This window comes from Dama dama, chromosome 14 (assembly GCF_033118175.1).
Source record: "Dama dama isolate Ldn47 chromosome 14, ASM3311817v1, whole genome shotgun sequence".
Taxonomy (NCBI): Eukaryota; Metazoa; Chordata; class Mammalia; order Artiodactyla; family Cervidae; genus Dama; species Dama dama.
Genome location: NC_083694.1, coordinates 40,793,013 through 40,813,454, shown reverse-complemented (window position 1 = coordinate 40,813,454; position 20,442 = coordinate 40,793,013). Strand labels below are relative to the sequence as shown.

The 20,442-nt window shown below is 48.7% G+C and overlaps 1 protein-coding gene and 1 non-coding gene across 4 annotated transcripts in view; one reads left to right on the top strand and one right to left on the bottom strand.

Annotated features, from left to right (window-relative positions):
* Window positions 1-17,755, bottom strand: part of CTNNBIP1 (catenin beta interacting protein 1) — a 46,288-nt gene extending 28,533 nt beyond the window's left edge. The window contains exon 1 of one of the 3 annotated variants that reach the window (XM_061160446.1): window positions 17,525-17,755. The gene's annotated coding sequence lies outside the window, so the exon portion shown is untranslated. The remainder of the gene's footprint in view (window positions 1-17,524) is intronic. The other 2 variants (XM_061160449.1, XM_061160450.1) reach the window with 2 other exon arrangements.
* Window positions 12,608-12,680, top strand: TRNAE-CUC (transfer RNA glutamic acid (anticodon CUC)). The gene has a single exon. It is a non-coding gene; the product is annotated as a tRNA-Glu (tRNA).
* Window positions 17,756-20,442: the final 2,687 nt, after the last annotated feature.

The window sequence follows — 20,442 nt, the reverse complement described above, 5'->3', positions numbered from 1 at the left end:
GACAAGCCTGCACGGTAGGAATTATTCCCTTTTTATAGATGAGACAACCAAGGCTCAGAGAAGGCAAGGAACCTGCTCAGGGCTATGGAGTTAATACATGACAAGCCTGGAGAAAAGTTAATATGGAGTATTTATTAGATATTAGTATTGTATCAACATTATATGTGTTGAGTGCAATGAATACATTGTAGTCACATTGTAAAATATCCTGCTTCTTAAGAGATACAGGCTGAAGTGTATAAGGGTGAAATGTCTCAAAGCTTGCAACTTACTCTCAGTTTCAGGGAAAAGGTGTGTGTGTGAGTGTGTGTGTATATGTGACTGTGTATGTGTGTACATATGTGAATATATGTATATGTGTGTATGTGTATACTGTGGGTATGTATGTGTGTATTATATATGTAAATGTATGAGTGTGTATGTGTATATGTGAGTGGGTATATATGTGTAAATGTGTATCTATGGACTTACCTCAAAGCTTGGGCTTCCCTGATACCTCAATGGGTAAAGAATCTGCCTGCAATGAGGGAGACCTGGGTTGGATCCCTGGATTGGGAAGATCCCCTGGAGAAGAGAAAGGCTACCCATTTCAGTATTTTGGCCTGGAGAATTTCATGGACTGTATAGTCCATGGAGTCTCAAAGAGTCAGACACAATTGAGCAACCTTCACTTCACTTCACTGTGTATGTATGAGTGTGTATATGTGTGTGTGTGTAAACATGCATGTATATGCATGTGTGTATATGTGTGGGATGTGTGTGAGTGTGAACAGAGATAAGAGTGTGTGAGCAAAGGTTAACATTGGTGAATCCAAGTAAACGGCATGGGGGTGTTCACTGGGTTATCCAGAACTTTCTGCAGATTCTAAATCCAAATGAAAAGTCAGGAAACATGAGAAAGTCCCTGGGAAGCAGGGTCACAGCAGGAGAGGCTGCAGTCACTCTGGAGGCCCCTCGCATGGGGGGAGCATCTCTGAAACCCAGACCCTGATGGGGTCCTACTCCCGCGAGAGGTGCAGCTGTGCTGCACTGGAGAGGCTGAGACTCCTGACACCGCGAACCTCGGTGCTCCTACCTGCCCCTTCCCCAGCAACAGGGCACCTTCTGTTCCAGGTGGGAGCTGCTCTGATGAAGGGGAAGCTTCTTGAAACACCAGGATCAAATCATGATGATGTCATTAGTGCTCCCACCTGCCCCTTCCCCAGCAACAGGGCACCTTCTGTTCCAGGTGGGAGCTGCTCTGATGACGGCCCTTCGGGGAAGCTTCTTGAGACACCAGGATCAAATCATCATGATGTCATTAGTGCTGCTGCCCTGCCCAGCTGTCCAGACAGCACCAGCAAAGGCATCAACACTGAAAACCACACTGAGGCTGGGAAGGGGACTTCAGCGGGCACCCTTCTTCTGTGGCCTGACCCTCAGAGAGTCTGCAGGCCACTCTTGCACGTGGCATATCACACACACCAGAGGACACTGGGACAGGCACAGCCTTGCTCACTAGACAGAAAGGGCTCCGTCCACCGCCCTTGGGCAGACCCCAGCCGTCAACCACGTTCCCCTCCCAGTGCTGGCTCTCAGTAGGGGGCATCTGGCACTGTCTGGAGAAAGGAGATTTTCGATCATCACAGTCGGGAGATGCTCCTGGGTAGAACAACCTAGAATGCATAGGATGGCCACCACGTCCACAGCACCAAGGGCGAGGAGCTCTGCCTGGTGGTCACCTCGGTTACCACTTGCACCAGGCTGCTTCCACACCTCTGGCCTTCACATCTGCTGGTCCCTCAGCCTAGAACATTCTTCCCTGTTCACTGCTCACTGTTGTAGAATTACCCTCTGAAGACCGTGTTTGCACACTGACCCGAATCTCCTCCACTCATGGCACGGCCCTGGCTGCACCCAGGTGTCTGTGCATCTGGTTCCACCTCCACTCTGGAAGCTTCCTGAGGGCAGCCACAGGGTGGGGGTCAGGCCTGCGTGGGTCCCAGGTAGCCCTATTCTCAGACATACTAAAATGGAACCGCATCTCCCACTGAACAGAATTCTCGTCTAACTCCTTAGAGGGGGATGACCCTTTTTCTTTTTCAGGCCTCCAGTATTTTTGTGGACCCCTGAAAACCCTGGAGACTGTAGGCTCTGCGCTGCAGGACCTGGTGAATGAAACACTGCTGCCGGTCACACTTGGAGCTCCATGTACGGTGGAGGGAATGGACAGATTTCAGATTCACTTGGGAACCATGTGGGAAGGAAGCCCCCAACCCCAGAGAACCCTCACCTCAGAGAGTACAAGACATCAAGGAACTGAAGAAGCCTGTGTGCATAGATTATTTAACTTGTCATGACTGGATTGGTAAAAGGCATCTGTCAAAAGCTTCTGGTTTAAAAAAAAAAGTCTCTCCTGCAAAGTTGGCCTGATTGGTAGAAAAGTGCCCAGCTCACACTGTCTCTTCAAGTCCTTTTTACTGCTAAGCAAGGCTACCTGGCAGGCCTGCTCTGACAGCCTCTGCAGTTCAGCCAGCACAACGCAAACAGGAAGGGACCTCAGAGCTGGGGGCGCTTCTGCGGCTGCACTGGGACACTCCGATCCTGGGCAAAGTCCTCAGGCTCTGACTGAGGGACGTGCAGGTGGTGGCTTTATCCCTGCACGGTAGGGGGACAAGGACAGGAAGAAAGAGAGGCATCTTCTGACCCAATTTAAAAAGAGGTCCTTTCTTCCTTCCCAGGGAACAACTGGAGCCCTGGAACCTGGCCAGGCCTGAGCCTGAGACCTGAAGTCAGGAACCAGCGTGCCTATGGAATCCGGCTCCAGGTCTTCCTGATTCAGTCTGACCTTCGGCCTCTTGCAGGTCCCCAGGGGGTGGGTAATACAGACTGCAGAGCCCTTGTCTATTTAGGGATGGGTGCCAGGGCAGGAACCCTCAGCTCGCAAGTGGGTGCACGCCCCCCTCCCACACTTTTGGGCAGGACCTCTCAGGCTGCATGACCTTCACTGAGGGCTGGGCACCTGGCAATGTCAAAAGCCCACCCGTGCAGGCTAGCGGCAGAAGGACACTTCTCTCCTGTGACAGACATCTGTGATAATCCCAGCATGCTGACAACCTGCTACCCACCCCCTAGGGAAAAGTCAATTTGCATTGCTGGTCAGTCTTCTTAGGGGTGGGGCTGAAGTCAACTTGGGGCTGACAACCCACTACCCACCCCCGAGGGAAAAGTCAATTTACATTGCTGGTCAGTCTTCTTAGGGATGGGGCTGAAGTCAACTTGGGGCCGGAAGGACCAGCTCCAAGCCTAATAATCCCAGGGCAGGAGCCTGGCCAGGTTTCACAGACCTTGGGTCACCTCCAGAGAAAGAAGCCAGAATGGAAATTTCAACCCACGAAGCTCCATCAACTCCACTGCCCACAGCTATGCCAACTCTCGCAGGGTCACCATTTAAAACATTAATTAAATTGGGAAACTGAACAGTGTTGCTTGCTTGTTCTTAAGAAGAAGGGGGAAAACTGACACAGTGCTGTTTATCAGGACCTGCGTAAATTCCCTTCACTCAGCCACATGGACTCATTCATACAACCTCCTGCTGAAAGCAATGAGCCTTGTTCTCAGGGGCAAGCCCAGGCAAGGTGGCCCAGTTTTTCTAGTGCCTGCCAGCAGGCTGGCTGCTTCTGCCTTTGCCCCTACTCTCCCACCATCCCTTCCCTCCGCTGAAGTCTCTGATAATTGGTTCAAATAAATAGGCTTCCCAGGCCAGGCTCACTGCATCCCCTCAGAAGGGGGCCAGGAAGGCCTCCAGCTTCCTGTTGTGAGAATTAGGTCATTAAACCAACTGGGCTGCTGGCAGGGTGAGGGCTCGGTGCCCTGTCACGGCCCAGGGTCAGCCCCCTCCTCATTGTCCGGCTCTGGAAATGGGGGTCCTCGGGACCCAGCTGAGAGGCCCCAGGCCCAGCCTCCTGTGTGAAACTTCTTACAGACTCCTAGAATAGGAAGTTTTAGGATTACTGCCTCTTCTTTCCTATAGACTTTCAGCATACAGGTATGTGCTAATTTGCATTAAAATAAAGCTATGTTTGTCTCCCTGGAAAACATAATCACACTAACGCAATACGCTGCAAACCTTCATCACACCCTTGTGTCACAGAAGTGCACTGTTTGTTTGGATAACTGCTTCTGCTCCATTTCACAGCCCGTGACCTTCCCTCTCCTTTCCCTCTAGCCACTTCAGAACAAAAAATAATCTGAGGAAAGAGGAAACCTCCCCCTAAGGGGCTGCTGAAGACTCAGTTTCCTTCCTCCCTAAATGTTTAACAAGCTGCTGATCAAAATAAAAAATATTTTAAACAGACGCAACTTCCAGAATCTACATGAGTTTATTCCATTAAGTCACTGGGGAAGTAGCGTGAAGATGAGGACTTCTGATGTGTAGCAAGACTTGTCCAGTCTGGAGGCAGGGAGACTGGAGGCTGGAGAGGAGAGGGAGACAATTGGGAAAAACACAGCATCCCGAAGAGCAGGAATCCACCCACAGTCACCTGCTCAGGGCCAAGGGCACTGCAGAAAAGCTCAGAACTATCCCCTTTCCCAGTGGGATGGACACAACCAACCAGACCAGCGGAGAGGAGGAAATCTTTTCCCTTCTTCCCTCCTAGAGTCTTTGGCTGGCCTAATAATTATACTGACATAAGACATCAAAGGGACTTCCCTGATGGCTCAGCAGGAAAGAATGTGAAAAAAAAAAAAAGAATCTGGCTGCAATGCAGGAGATGTGAGTTCGATCCCTAGGTTGGGAAGATCCCCTGGAGAAGGGCATGGCAACCCACTTCAGTATTCTTGCCTGGAAAATTCCATGGACAAAGGGGCCTGGCTATAGTCCATGGGGTTGCAAAGAGTGGGACACGACAGAGCACACGCAGGCAGGCAGGCAAGATATCAAGGGAAAAAAATTTAATTTCTTATGTAGAGAGCCTCAATAGAAGGCTTGAAGAAGTGACCAGAGCAGCCACCTTTTGTATCTTTTAGACAAAGGAACAATAAATTTGTGCAGAATTGACAAGACCAAGAGGTTTGGGCTTGGAGCAGTAAACAAGTGAGAAAATTAACAACTAACAGCCTTCTCAGCCTTGAACTCCCTGTCTCTGGTGATAAGGACAACTTCCATTCCCTATACGGGGAAGGTACGTTTCACGTGGGAGATTTATTTCCTGCTTTCACGGGAATAAAGAAAGGTCAGGGTGTCTTTCTTGCACCGACTATTTCTCAAGCAACTTTAACTCCAAATAATCAATACGCCAAAGTGGTATATGTAGGGCTGGCTTATTCTGCTCCCCTGCACTCGGCACACCCAGACAATCCAGTTCAGAAGCCAAGTCCCCATTAGCCATTTGTAATGACATCCTCCATTTCCAAAGCCATGAAACCATTAGTCACCAAGTTGCAGAGAAGGGGAAGAAGCTTCTAGCAAAACTGGCCTGTGAGTGTTTCCCCGGGCAAAAAGACTCCTGGTTTTACAGGCCAGCTACTCACCCAAGACTGTCATATTTCATGAAACGAAACCCAGGAGCCTTTTACAAGCCCATGCCCACAGAACGCAAGCAGAACCTGACCTCGTGCAAAAACTCTCAACTGAGAGAAAAAGCTTCTCTGGAGGTTAGGGAGACAGAGAGTTTCATTATACTACAAGTTAGTTGGATGGTATTCCTGAGGATTAAGACTTCAAGTCTCAGAGGACTAAAGTTCCTCACAGGTTTACTTGGAGCATATGACATAATGTTAAAAAGAGAACAAAAACTACAGGCACCAATGCACACTTGTTCTGCATCTAGAAAAGTCATGTGAGTCTGCCAGACAGATAAGTCATAAGATTTCCAAGGTCAAAATTAATAACTCACCCCCCAAAAGAAGTTCCTACAAGAAACGGAAATCAAGGACTGTGCATGCCATAAAAGAAGGGGAAAGGAACTTCCCTGGTGATCCAGTGGCTAAGACTCCACACTCCCAATGCAGGGGGCCCAGGTTTGATCCCTGGTCAGGGAACTAGATCCCACATGCGGCAACTAAGAATTTCACATGCCACAGCTAAAGATCCCACATGCCACAAGGAAGACCCAAGACTCCAAGTGCTACCACTGAGACCTGGTACAGCCAAATAAATTAAATAAATAAAGTTAAAAAATAAAGCAAGCAAGTTGCAGATATCAGATACTCTGCTAAACATCTCACCACTCACCTTCTAAGGTCATGCTCTGACGCTGCTCCAATACCATTTCCCCCACTCAAGTAATTTACTACTGACCCAGTGGTGTTCTCTGATGTATGGCCCACATCCACCTCTCCCAACCACACCCCTCACTTTGGCCTGGGCCGGTTTTTAATCTAGAATCCAATCGAAGATCTCACCTTCCCTTGGTTCTCACGCTCATTCCTCTCCCTTAGCCTAGAATGTTCACCAGCTTTTCTTTGTCTATCATGATGTTAACAATTTTTAAAAATCAAGGACCATTGTCTCTTTGTCCAGTTTTCCTTAGAACTGAAGTAAAGATAGACATTTTGGCAAGAAACAACTGTAGCTGATGTTGCCCACGTCCCACTGGAGGCACACAATGCCAATCTGCCCCGTGTCTGGTGATGCCGGATTTGTGGATCACTCTGTTACAGAGCAAAGTTTTAAATGTACAAAAGAGAGAGTAAGTAGACTAAAAGAAAACAGTAGAAGGAAATAACACAAAATGAAACCTAGAAGTTATAAGATTAAAGATTTTAAAATCTGATTACATAAAAATCAAAACTCTCTGCATAGAAAAAAACAATATAATCAAAAGCACAATGACAGACTGTGGAAATACATGTGACATATGTCACAGCCATAGGACAAACTGCTGTAATATATAAAGAACGCCTACAGATCAAGAAGAAAAAGACTGCCAACACAAGAAATAATGGGCAACAACATAACAGATTGCTCTTAAAGATCTGAAATGATACTCTATTTCCTCATCAAGAAATTAAATTTAAATTATAATGATATACCACTTCCTTCCTATTAGATTAGCAACAAAACATGGAAGAAAGAGCTATTTCTGCATAATTTGGGTGGGCATATAAAATGTTACCATGGAGGCCAACTTGGCAAAGTAAAAATTTAAACAGATGTACCCTTTGCTCTGGGGCTTCCCATGTGGCTCAGTAGTAAGAATCTACCTGCCAGTGCAGGAGACACGGGTTCCATCCCTGAATTGGGAAGATCCCCTGGAGAAAGGAATGGCTACCCACTCCAGTATTCTGCATGGACAATCCCATGGACAGAGGAGCCTGGTGGTCTACAGTCCATGGGGTCCCAAAAGAGTCGGACACGGCTTAGCGACTAAACAATAACACAACCCTTTGCTCTAACAGACTGTAGGAATTTATCCTACAGATACACTTATATAAAAGCACAAAGATATATGTAGAAGAGCATTTCTTTTTAATAGTAATAAAAGATAGGGAGTTTTGCGGTGCTGTAGGGGTTGAGATTATGCAGTTTCACTGCTGTGGCCCATTATACCTGCGGACTGAGATCCTGCAAGTCACATGGTACAGCCAAAATGAATAAACGACGACAGAAAACTTAAATACTCGGCAACAGGGGACATTGAAAAAAGTTAAAGTATAAGCAATCAAAAGAATGGCAGGGAACCATTAAAAGGAGTGAGGTAGTTGTAAATGACCTCAGGCAGTAACTTAACCTCTCTGCACCTCAGTTTACCCACCTGCAAACTGTGGAGAATAACAGCATTTAGTTCATAGAGTTGTTGTGAAAAATAAATGTGTCAACATAAGTAAAGCACTTTTAACCATACCCAGCACACAGGAAGTAAAGAGTTATTAGCCAGACGAAAGCAATGGTGATGATAGTGGAATGGAATGCTGGGTTCCAATGTTTAGTGTGAAATGAAAAAGATAAGGTGAGTATTACAGTGTGGGGAAAAAAAAACAGGGCAAGTCAGGCATGTGTGCGGCCAATGTGTACCTTACGCACTTGTACATGTAGGAGCCTCTTGTTAAGATGAAAAAGACAGCCACTAACAGACATCTTTTTCGAGGCATCTCTTTCACCAATTAGCCTTTTGAGTTCTGTACTATGTATATATTACCTACTCAAAAAAAAAAAAAAAAAGGGTGTTCTTTTTAAGGAGGTGAAACTGGCCTGATCCTTTTTAAGGATCAGAAAAGGAGAATAAACAAAAGATCTCCCCCCAGGTGACCCAGTGCCATGGCTGATGTTGAGCATTTAAGCTCTGCCACCACCACTGCTCACAGGCTGTGAGACCCCTTTCTCTTCCTTGGAGACAGGAAGCCAGGGTGGACAGCCAGCACTCAGAGCAGGGGTTAAGTGATGGGCATGTACCATTTCTCAGGTGGCGGCGGACAGCTTCCCCCAGGGAGGGATGAAGGACTCTGCTCCACCATGTCCCACTGTAATCTTCAGGCAAGTAGAGCCGGGGCCCTGGAGAAACCCCACTACCACCTCAAGCCAGTTTACTAGCCTGTAGGCCCCACCCTGTTCCCCCTACAAATTACCAGCACCCCTTCTTCATGCCACTTCGGCAACTGGCCATAGAGCACATGCTCAGGAACGGTGCTCCCACAGGTCTGAGGTCATAGCCTAGTGGGCCTGAGCATGGCGATTTCTCTATCACCTTCTGTTCCTTCCTTAGTAAGACTGGATCAGGGGCTCAGAACTATCACCTTGTCTTTAAAATCTCCGGATCATGTTGACAGCACCTATGGTTCTGTGTATTTAAAACACATTCCTCCATCCCCTACTCCCTTCTGCATGAGAAACACAAAATTTTAAATGGAAAATCATTCAAATACCCTCTCCCTGGAGAGAATGGAAGAAACCTAGAGGGTCCAAAACCCATTTTAGTTCACATTCCTGTAGCAGAAGAACATTCTGCAAGGACAAGGGTCAGGATGAATCTGTCAGAAGCCAGGGTTGCCTGGGGCAGGGGGTTGGGAGGCCTTGGTCTGGGCAGGGAGGTCAAGGCTAACCCATCTCCTTGGAAACTGAGCCCCTGGTTCCCCCGGTGATTTAGCAGGAAGAAAAAGGGTGGGGCCCACACTGTGAAAGGTGTCTGAATCCAAAAGGGACCTCACCCCTGAAGGAAGCACCCCACACACACACACACAGCCCCCCACCAGCTTGCAGAAGCCAGAATTGAAGAACGCGAAGGCGGTAACTTCATCCGTTTGGGAGTTGTTATTCAGTTCAGGGACACGAACCACAGGATTCCAGCAGCAGGAAACATGTGGGCTGGATACTCAGGAGATACTCAGGCCTGAAAAAGCCTTAATTGGAACTGGTTTCCCAAAGCCTCCCACCCAGCTCTCCATGTGGGAGGAGAGATAGAAGTGGGTCACATTCTCCCAGCTGAACTGGCGTCACCGTGGGCTCTGACCACACGTGAACAAGTCCGGGGGCACAGAGTGGCCTGGTCTCCTCGCCAGGCCGGTCATTTCCTCCTGCTCAGATGCTGGATGGCTCTGAGGCCCTCCAGACTGAAGGGGCAGCTGGTTGGCACCAGGAGGGCAGTGACACCGAGGGGGTTGGGGGAATGAACATCGCCCAGGAGCGCAGCCCCATCCTGGCGCCTTCCTCGCTCTCTGAATGTGTGCAGGCGCCTCTGCCAGCCTTGAGTCCTCTCTACTCCAGCTCCTGCCCGAGGGTGAGTAGACGAACACAGGGTGTTTTTCTAGGACCTGCCAGGCCTCCCTTGACTGGGCTCTTTGGAGGGAACACGAGGCCTGGGGCTGGGCAGACTTGGGGAAGAACAACCCTCCCCTACCCCACTCTACATATACTGGCCCTCAGTGAGGTGCATAGACACAGGTGTCCCTGGCTTCATGCCGAGAGCACCGATGCAGCCAGCCCCACAGTCCACCTGCTGCCATAAACCTGTGTTCCAAAGTTGGCAGAGGGAGGCCTGGCAGGCAGGGAGAGATTCTGGAGAGCCAAGGTCTGATGGACTTTTCACAAGAAGAGGCACTGAGGACTTCCCTGGTTGGCCAGTGGTTGAGACTCTGCCTGGCAATGTAGGGGACGTGGGTTCAATCCCTGGTTGGGGAACTAAGATCCCACATGCTTCAGAGCAACTAAGCCCGCACTCAACAATGAAGACCCAGTGCAGCAAAAAAAAGAAAAGAAAAGAAAGGCACCAGATTGATGGTATCACTTCAAAACAAAAACTCGGGAAAGAGCTCATCACCATGATCACTCCTCCTGACTTGAACCCAAGTGACAAAGGGTTAAGGCTTTAAGAGGAAACATAGTTCTTACTAACCATGACTGCCAAGGTGCTAATTGTTTCTGCAGATGCCCACACGAGTGCAGCTTTTGTCAACTGCAACACGCAAGGGCTCTAATCTCCTAACTCTTCCCGTGCTCTTCTGGGCAGCCAAGTACAACCTCCACCTTAACATCCGCCCAGGGCAGGTGCCCTTGGGGCCGATGGGGACATCTGGAAATTATGTCCTGACTGCCTCCCACCACTACCCCTGAGAGTTCAAGACACTCTCACCAACACGTTCTTGCTTTATTCACACGGCTCCAACTAGATAATAAACCTCTTAGCCCTAGACTATAAGCTCTGTATGATAAGAACTATTTTTACCCTGTTCTCCACAGTACTCCCAGTCCCTGCCATGGGGCCTGGATCATAATAAAAGTTTAGTAAATATTTATTAATTGAAAAAGGAGCCATTAGAAGGAAGGAGGAAAAGAAGGACCAGTGGAAGACAAGTCATCACGTCTTGGTATCTCGGTGCTCCTGGTTGACATTACAAAGACACCACAGTGGGGATCAGAAACCAAGCCCTGTAAACCCCTTCTCTGCTCTGCCATCAGCAGTCTTCCATCCTGTTATGAGTCACAGTTTACACACCTGCTTACAGAAGCATCTACGGTACAACATGGACATGAGAAATGGAGAAACACAGACTTCCCTGGTGGCCCAGTGGTTAAGAATCTGCCTGCAGAAGACACAAGTCCAATCCCTGGCCCAGGAATATCCCACTTGCCTTGGAGCAACTAAGCCCATGTACCACAACTACTGAGCCCGTGCTCTGGAACCTGTGAGCCGCAACTACTGAGCCTGCTCATCCTAGAGCCTGAGCTCAGCAACAAGAGAAACCACCACAATGAAAAGCTCGTGTACCACAGCAAAGAATAGCCCCCGGCTACCACAGCTAGAGAAAGCCCGAGCAGCAGCACAGCCAAAAATAATTAAGTAAATAAAAAAGTTTTTTAAAATAAGAAAGCAAGAAATGGAGAAACATTCATGACCTTCAGCCCTCAAGAAACTTCAGAAGGAGGAAAACGATGTTTGGTCCAGCGACACCCATCATGGAAGGACACCTTTCCCTCCAGGGACTGTTGTCTTCCTCCTGAAAGGCTTTGTGGAGGATCAGGGCATAATCAGTCCTTTAACAACCTAGTATAACAGCAGTCGGGGCTCCGTGCCCTTTCATAAAAGAAGTTCAAAAGCACTTCGGCTCAAACATCATAATGGCCCTGGGAGCTATGAGTATCATTATCTCCATTTACGATGGAGGAAAGTAAGGCAAACGGAGGTTAATTAGCTTGCCCAAGGTCAGAAGAAATGGGGGGAAAAGGCATAGGATTCAAACTCTGCAGCAGCCTCCAGTGTGCTAACTCTGGCCTCCCCACAATGTCACCCACACTGGGCTTAAGGGAGATGTTTTTTCTTCTCTGTTATTTCTGCTGAAACACAGCATCTGATAGGAGGCCCAGAGCTCGCACATAGGAGTGCCATCAATTGGGCTTGAGTCTTGACTCTGTTTTCTGACCCATGCGACCTCAGACAACTTACCTAACCTTTCCAGGCCTCAGCTTCTGAATGTGTACAACAGTAATAATGCTACTTACCTCAGAAATTAACAGTGAGGACTAAATGAGGAAATGTATATAAAATGTCATTATCATTCATTTTCTCATTTTCTAAATGAGTACATATCACTCTCATAATAATAAAAAAAAAAAAACCAGTTACATGAGAAAAAGGTGGCACCCACTCCAGGTTTAGTTTCTACAAGGCCACAGATGACATGTGACTGACAGGCAAGTCTCAGTCTGCCAATGAAATATACCAGGTCCCTGAGAGGGACTTGCAACACAGAAGTCCTATTTGATTCCTTCTGACTCATGTCGGCCTCTCAAGGTTAGCAGAGCAGATGGCATCTCGGACACTGACAGACAAGTGGATGCCTGAGTAAGGATCTGAAAGGCTGGCCAACTGCCCCCAGTCTCCAGAGGCCAACTCTGGATTCCTGGTGAGCTGAACTCCTGGCTTTGAAACACTATTTCTGAGAGCTCTGCTGAGCTTCTCAATTCTGCTCAGCCCAGGCTGAAGACTGCTTTCTAGGTACCACTGTACTCCTAGATCAAGTGATGTACAGGACTGTAGATCAAATAACCAAACAGGAGGTGTTCAGAGGTGACAGTGTTGCCTGGTGGTACTCAGCAAGAGACTGGAAGAGAAGTGGGGGATGGCGTGAGGGAGGAAAGCTGCCCAGTCAATCTTGATACACTTCCAACAAAGACACTGTGACATGGAATTTCCTGGTGGTCCAGTGGTTAGGATTCTGCATTCTCATTGCCAAGGGCCTGGGTTCAATCCCTAGTCAGGGAACTAAGATCCCACAAGCTGCGTGGCACAGTCACAAAAGAAAAAAAAAAAAAAAAGACTGTGACAAATAGGTGTGTGTGGGTCCCTGATGCACATAAGAGCAGCAGCAGTACTCCAAGTTTAACACCAGAGTCACGACCACCATAAGAAGCTTTTCCTGATGCAGAGAGAAGCAGAAAATATAGGACATGCCACTGTACAGGACAAGACGCTAACAGTTGGCAATGCTCATTCACTCAACTCAAGAAATGTTTACCCATTACCTACATACTCAGAAGGAAAAGATGGCTTGAGGGAATCTGCAGGACACATAGACACACACACCTGGACCTTTGTTAACCTAGCTGATGGCTCCCACGCCTCCCAGCTATCTAGGCCAGAGACATGAGAAACTTGATGAGAATAGACGCCTGAAAGCCTTCCAAAAGCAGGGCAAGGAGAGCATGCTCACTGCTCTTCATAGTGTCTGGCTCTCTCTCCTGGGATGGACCCCCAGGAAAAGTTCCCATGCAGTGATGTCCCCCTGTTCAGAATTAAAGAGTAAAATCCAAACTCCTCACCGTGGCCACAGATCTAACTCCCACCAGCTCTTCACTCAGCCCACTCCAGCTTCCTTGGGCTTGTTGCCTCTGCTGCCCTCTGCCCATCAGCTAGGTCTCCACTCAAAATTATCTCCTTAGGGACTTGCCTGATGATCCAGTGGCTAAGACTCTGTGCTTCCAATGCAGGGCGGCTGGTCAGGGAACTAGATCCTACAGGCCACAACTAAGAGTTTGCATGCCACAACCAAAGATCCTGCATGCTGCAACCAAGATGCGGTACAGCCAAATAAATAAATAAAAATATATTTTTTAAAAAAACACCAAAGTTACCTCCTCAGAGCTCACTACAGTTATGACCCAGGCATTCTCCATCTCACTGCTCTCTTTTACCCTGCATCTCTTTTCGCCATCCTGTTTTATTCACATGTGTACTTGTTTACCATCTGGCTCTCCCACTAGAACATGGATTTCATGCATCTTGGTGATCTTGTTCTTGGCTCAGTCCCCAGCATCTACAACAGTGCCTGGCACATAGTAGATGCTCAATAAGCCATTCAATTTAAGAAATGTTTATTGAGTGCCTACAAACTTTAACAGTAGACCAAAAAAACCCAAAAATCTCTGCCCTAAAAGAGCTTAAATTCTGATGGGAGATAAGAAGTAGATAAATAAATAATGGTGAAATAACAGCTACTGCTTCAACCAAGCCCTTATCAAGGGGCTCAGTGTAGTTCTAAAGCTCTAATAGGTATTACTTAATTTAATCTTCCCAACAACTCCATGAAGGAAGTATTAATATTTTATCAATGGGGAAACTGAGGCACAGAGCAGTTAAGTTACTTGCTGAAGGTCATGAAGCTCATGATGGCAGAACCAAGATCCAAACCCAGGTTTAGTCCTGTGTTTGGACTAGTCCTGTGTTTAGACCTCTGGCTCTGATTAAGAGCTCTGCTTCATATTTGCTGGGTGTCGAATAACTAGTTGCTCAGCACTCTTAGCAGCTGTTCCCTGTAGGCAGGGCTGGAGTGAGAGCCGACCTGTCAAGGAAGGGCTGTCCTGCTCTGTGAGCGTGGTGACATGGAGACTGCTGGGCTGACCCCCGTGTTAGACTCTGGATGAAGAGGAAACTGATGAAAGGACATGGACAGGGCTTCCCTGGTGACTCAGTGGTAAAGAATCCACCTGACGATGCAGGAGACCCAGGTTCAATCCCTGATCCAGGAAGGTCCCACCTGCCGCAGAGCAACAAAGCCCGTATGCGCCTACTATTGAGGCAGTGCTCTAGACCTGTGCTCTGCAACATGAAAAGCCACTGGAATAGAAGCCTAAGCACCACAGCTAGACAGCAGCCCCGCTCACTGCAACTAGAGAAAAGGCCAGAGCAGCAACGAAGACTTAGCACAGCCATAAATAAATAAACACATTTTTCTTTTTAAATTAAAAAAAAAAAAAAAAGATAAGGTCAGCATTCCTGGGCTCTAGTTTCAGGTGCTGTGAAACACCCAGGCAGGTCAACCAGTACTTGATGAGTATACTTTGGGGGCAGGATCTAGACGCTGTGAGAGATGGAAAGCTGAGTCCAAGAGAAACCCTGGTCTCAGAAAACTTAGGGTTATGCACCTGCACATGAAGCTGAAAGAGAGGTAGAAAGTAACAGGTGCCATTAGCAAGTGTATAGACTGGTATGGGATTTCAAAAGAGTTACTCAGGGGACTAGGTCCAGAGGCTAAAACTCCACGCTCCCAATGCAGAGGGTCCAGGTTCAACCCCTGGTCAGGAACTAGTTCCCACATGGTGCAACTAAGAGGTCTCATGCCTCAACTAAGAATTCGCATGCTGCAACTAAAGAGTCCATGTGCAGCAAAGAAGATCCAAGATCCTGACTGCCACAACAAAGACCTGGCACAGCTAAACAAATAATTTTAAACAATAAATATTAAAAACAACAACAGTTACTCAGTCTCTGGGGGCTAGGGGTGCCCAACCTTAAGAGGGGCCTGGCCTACATAACCCTCACGGTCCTCTAGCTCGGAACCTGTTCTGACAGCACAGATTTGGAGTGGCATGGAGACCCAAGTTTTATTCTGATTAATGGTTCAAGTTCATGGCCACTGAGCAGTTCTCCCACCCACCTCGAGATCAGTCGCAACCTCTTTGGGGAACATCGTACAGCAGTGGGAGGGCAATCATGCTCTCATTTAAATAATGCAGCCGGATGTGGGAATGAAATCCAGTGCGTGCTGCCCTCCTCCTCCTTGAAATGGTTTTTAAGGCCACAAACCCTCTTCCCTTCAGGAAGGGGTGATCCATCTGTGAGCACCTTGTGAGAATGTGGAGACCTAGTCACCCTGTTCACGTCAGGATCTCTAGAGTCTAGAACAGCATCTGGCTCACAACAGGTGTTAAGTAGGGTTTGCTGAGCTAAAGCAGAGCATAGCCAGGTCTAGAAATTCTCTGCCAGACATCTAAGTCTCAGTCGGTGTTCCCTGAAGTTTCGCCCTCAGTCTCTCCTTGAGGGATCAGACTGGTTTCATCTCTTCTGCTACCACTACCCTGGTTCAAGCCACCGTCATCTTTTGCCCAGCAGTTGCAATGGCCAGTCTCCCAACTAGCATCCTTGCCTCTACCTGCCAGGTTAGTCCCTGCTAACCTGCGGCTTAGACACGTTTGGCACACCAGAGAGGCAGACATGTGGGGTCTAAAAGAGGCTGGGTATCCAGACTTAGGTGTCTTGGTTACCAGGTGGAAGAAAAAGAAAGGTGGCTGGGGTGGGGATGATGGCAATCATCCCTGCTCCTTACAACGCAATCTCCATATGGAGGCCAGCATGATCTTTCACAACTTAGATTTTATCACCTCTCTGCTTAAATCCTCAAATGATTTCTAACTGCACTTGGGGGAAAAAAAAACCAAACTGGTTCTTCCCACCTTCACAGCACTTACCACTACTAAACTTACTTTGTCCGCTAATTTATTTACCCCTTTCTCTTAAGAATGTCAGCTACAGGAGGGCAGGGGCTATGTCTCCAGACTACAGTGCCTGGAATACCACATAGGAAGCTCTCATAACTGAATAGATTAATCTCCATCCCAGGGAGGCGACTTGTATATACGAGGGCCACTCACTCCACCAGGAAACCATGAATGACACACTGGCACTTTATAATTCGAATTCCTGCTTTAAACCAGGGGAATCTTGGTCTCTCTGGACACTTTACCGGCCCAAGAGATCAGTATTACTTAGAGTCTAAAGCCAGGAACTATAGTCCAGTAGTTGCAGCAGGGAGCTAAGAGTCAGAAACTAAGGACTAACTCTGACTTGCCTCCAGGTCCCTTAGCCACACACCCATGCCTCAATTTACCCAGCAGTCGGCCAGGCACACTTTCCTAAGTTGTGTGAGTGACAGGAGACAAAGTAATTAACAGTGCTAGCATACTTGATCCTCGGACAGGAGGTGACGCAAGCCTCACATCGCGTTATTTGTAAAACTCTTGATTTGCAGCCAACACAGATCTCCTGGACCTTCCCAGGGGCTAACCTGACAGCAGGGACTGTTGAGACACGTTCTGCACACCAGAGAGGCAGACGTGGGGCCTAAAAGAGGCTGGGTATCCAGACCGAGGTGTCTTGGTCACCAGGTGCACCGGAAGGTGGCTGGGGTGGGGATGATGAGAAGGAGAGAAGTGCTGTTTGGGGCTCCCCGTGGTCAATCCTGCAGGTTCACAGATACATGCCCGCCATACAGGCGAGACATGTGCCTACAACGTGCCCCTTCCAGGAACACTCACGGGGCACACGACAGTTCAGCCAGACTAGAGTGAGGAAGAGCGACCCAGGGGCCAGACCTTGGCAGCATTTAGTTTGGGGAAATACCGGGGGCTCTTTACAGAGGGTCAGTCAGGATGCTAGAGCGGGGTGCAGGTGAGGAAAGAGACAAGAACGCGCGGGACTTGAGGCGGATAGGCGGCGACAACCACGCCGACGCGGTGGGGTGAGCAAGAGTGGATGGCTCGGACACCTGTGGAGGCGACCCCCGGGGGAGGAGAGGTTGAGGACGGCTGGATGGTGGTCTGCCGCGGGATCGGGGGCGGGGGCGGCGAGCGGCCGGAGGCAGCGGCGGCCAGGCGGGGCAGGAAACCCGGCCCAAACCAGGGCTCCGTGCCGGTGGTCAGGCCGGTGGGTCCCAGTCGGGTCGGGGGCACAGTCCACGGCCCCTCCCCGGGAGACAAAGGGCTGGCTGCTCCCAGAGCCGCGGAGCGGCGCGGGCCCGGGCGCTGCGGGTGCGAGCCGGCCTCTGCGCTTACCTGGGCCGCCCGACCCGGCCAGGCGGGCGGGGGCTGCGGGTCCGAGAGCGGCGCGCGGCGGCCTGTTCCGGGACGCGCACAGCCCGAGCAGCCGCGACGGCACCAGCGGCAGCGGCAGCAGCAGCAGCAGCGGGAGCGGCCGCCTCAGCCTCCGCCTCCCTCTCCGTGAGTCACCGCGGCGCGGAGGGAAGGAGGCGCCAGGCCGCCGGGGGAGGGACAGGCGGAGAGGGCGGCATCTGGCTCCGCGCGGGCGATGGAGGCGCGGTCACGGCAACGCCCCGGGGTGGAGGATGGCAGAAGGCCGGCGTAGGGGCGCGGTCTGACTATGTAATGGGCGTGGCCTGGAATTCTCAGTGGCTCTCATTCGTTAAATGGGCCAATGGGGCGGAGCTCTCAGCTGAAAGGTGGGTGCTGCGGAGCTCTCGGGCAAGCTCATTGGGCCCTTTGGAAGTGGGCGGGGGGCAAGTGGCCCTGGGGCGGAGCCACGAGATGGGCGGGTGGAACCCGGTTGAGAGGCTCTCAGAGCAAAGGGGTGGAGCGGGTCTGGGGTTGGTAAGGGAGGAGGGGCGGGGGCTCCGAGGGGGAGGCGGCCTAAGGGCGGAGCCCGGGCTAAGGATGGAGCCGGCGTTGCGGTAAAGCAGCTCTGCATGTCCCTAGCTGCTCCAGAAGCACAGTGATCCCGTAAAAATAATGGCCTCTCCCACACACGCGTCTGAGTTTAAAAATGGGAGCGGCCACACGAGGCGGAATCCTTAGCAAGACCCGTTTACTCAGGACCCCTGAAAAATCTGAAATGGACAAGGATGCAAAACATTTAGAGGCGTGGTCTTCCTGGGTCTTGGAACTGGATATATTGCTACCTTTGAAGCAGTTGGGCCCACTCCTGAACTGGGGGCCTGTCTAACCTGGATCCACCGAACCCCGAGAGCCCACGGATGGGCCTCTGTGGGTCTGTTAAACTTAGAATATCATATGTAGTGATAGTGAATGCATTTGGTGGGGGTGGTGGGTAGAGAAGGTTGCCCTTGGTTAAAATGTTGCTATTAGAAAGTCTGACTCGATCTGCTCTAGAGAGTATAAAGAGCCTCCTTTAGGCAAAATGCGAATTGCCCTGAACACCCAGCTTCCCTTTTAAAGGGACGCGTGTCTTGTCTTGAAGCGTGGTCTCACTTTCAACATTTAACTTAACAATTGCATAGTGAGACACTAACAGTTTTAGAGGCCTTACTGTGCCGCTTTCCCCAGCCTTTCTCCTTTTCTGTCCCATCCTCTTCCACTTCCCTCATTTTTCTTCCCCTTCCCTATGCAAGAAGGATATGATAATTTTTTTCCTGTTATATTCTCTAATGCCTATATTACTTTTTATTTAATAACTTTTTTTACTTACAATTGAGGAATATTTTAATTTTATCAAAATAATGAGATTATGAACTTTTAAAGGCCAGAAATAGGTCAACAGTGTCTGTATCTCCCTCAGCGTCCAGACTACCATGCCCATAACAAGAGCTCAACCAATATTTCTTTTTTTTTAACCAATATTTCTTTATACAGTTACTAGCTGATCCTTCAAGTTTCACAGAGCATACCAATATAACAAATTTACACATTCAAATTATTTTCATGTAAATATTGATGTTTAAACAAATTAAAAGTAAACAACTTGCTTGGTTATTCAAGACAATGTATAAATTCTATTTCAGAAAAAGGTACATGCTTAAGGATAAATGTGGGAAAGGAATGTATTTTAAAAATGTGTCACTGTGAAATGATGGAAGTTTTTTCAAAATTTTCATAAATATATTGTTTATTGTTCAAAATTACAGTAAGTTCATCAACATAGTCAGGCCTTCATCCCATCAGCTCAGAGTTGGAAAACTCTGCATGTCCAGATAGCAGGATTACTTCAGGATTAACTCAGCCTCTCCCCATTTGTAGTCTTAGAATGAAACACTGAAGGCTTCGGAGGCAGGAAACATCTGCTAGCTCTGACAGCCCGCCCTGTCTCTGCCCCTTGGGGAACTGCTCCTCACCACCCTCTACCCACCAGAGGTGCTGACGAGATGACCATTTATAGCATCCTAACCTTTCCCCTCTACAAAAAAACAAACAGGGAGACATGAACTCAAGCTGGACCAGTCACGTGCTGTGTTCTCTGGACCATTGACTAAGAAGAGGATATGACCTGAGCTGAGCCAATTGGAGTCCTTCTCTGAAACTTTGGGTTGTTTTTTTTGTTTTTTGCGGTTTTTTTTTTTTTTTTTTGGCCACATAGCATGTGGGATCTTAGTTTCCTGACCAAGGATGGAACCCATGCCCCCTGCATTGGAAGTGCAGACTCTTAACCACTGGACCACCAGGGAAGTCCGTAAAACTTTTATATTAGAAATGAAGGGAAGCTCTTTCTCTCCTATTGGATCAAGAGCTGTAAGGATGTGACCTCAAAAATGTTTACCACCATCATCTGCTCATCTCATGGAAAATTCTGAAAGAATGAGGCAGTGTAACTGGACAGACAAAGGGACCAAGATTTGGAGGGAAGGAAAGTGAAAAGGAGAGAAACCATCATGGTATGTTCCATGGTTTCAGTAGACCTTGTACCAATTCTGCACACACCATCCCACACTTAAGAGGTCCCCAAATAGGTCTTTCCTCCATCCATAGCTGGCCCCACTCCACTGGAGTTGCTTATACCGGAAACTTAAGTGTATCCTCCACACCACAGTCTCCCTTTTCCCTCACATTCAGTCCATGTTGTTTCCACCCCCAGATCATATCTTGACTCTCCCCAATTCCCACCATCGCCATTTCTCTGCTCCAGCATAACCCATCATCAGCTCTCACCTAACTCCAGCACTAACTCCCAAGTGCTAGTTCAGACTTCCCCTACCATCCTCTATCCATTGTCCACACAGCAACTA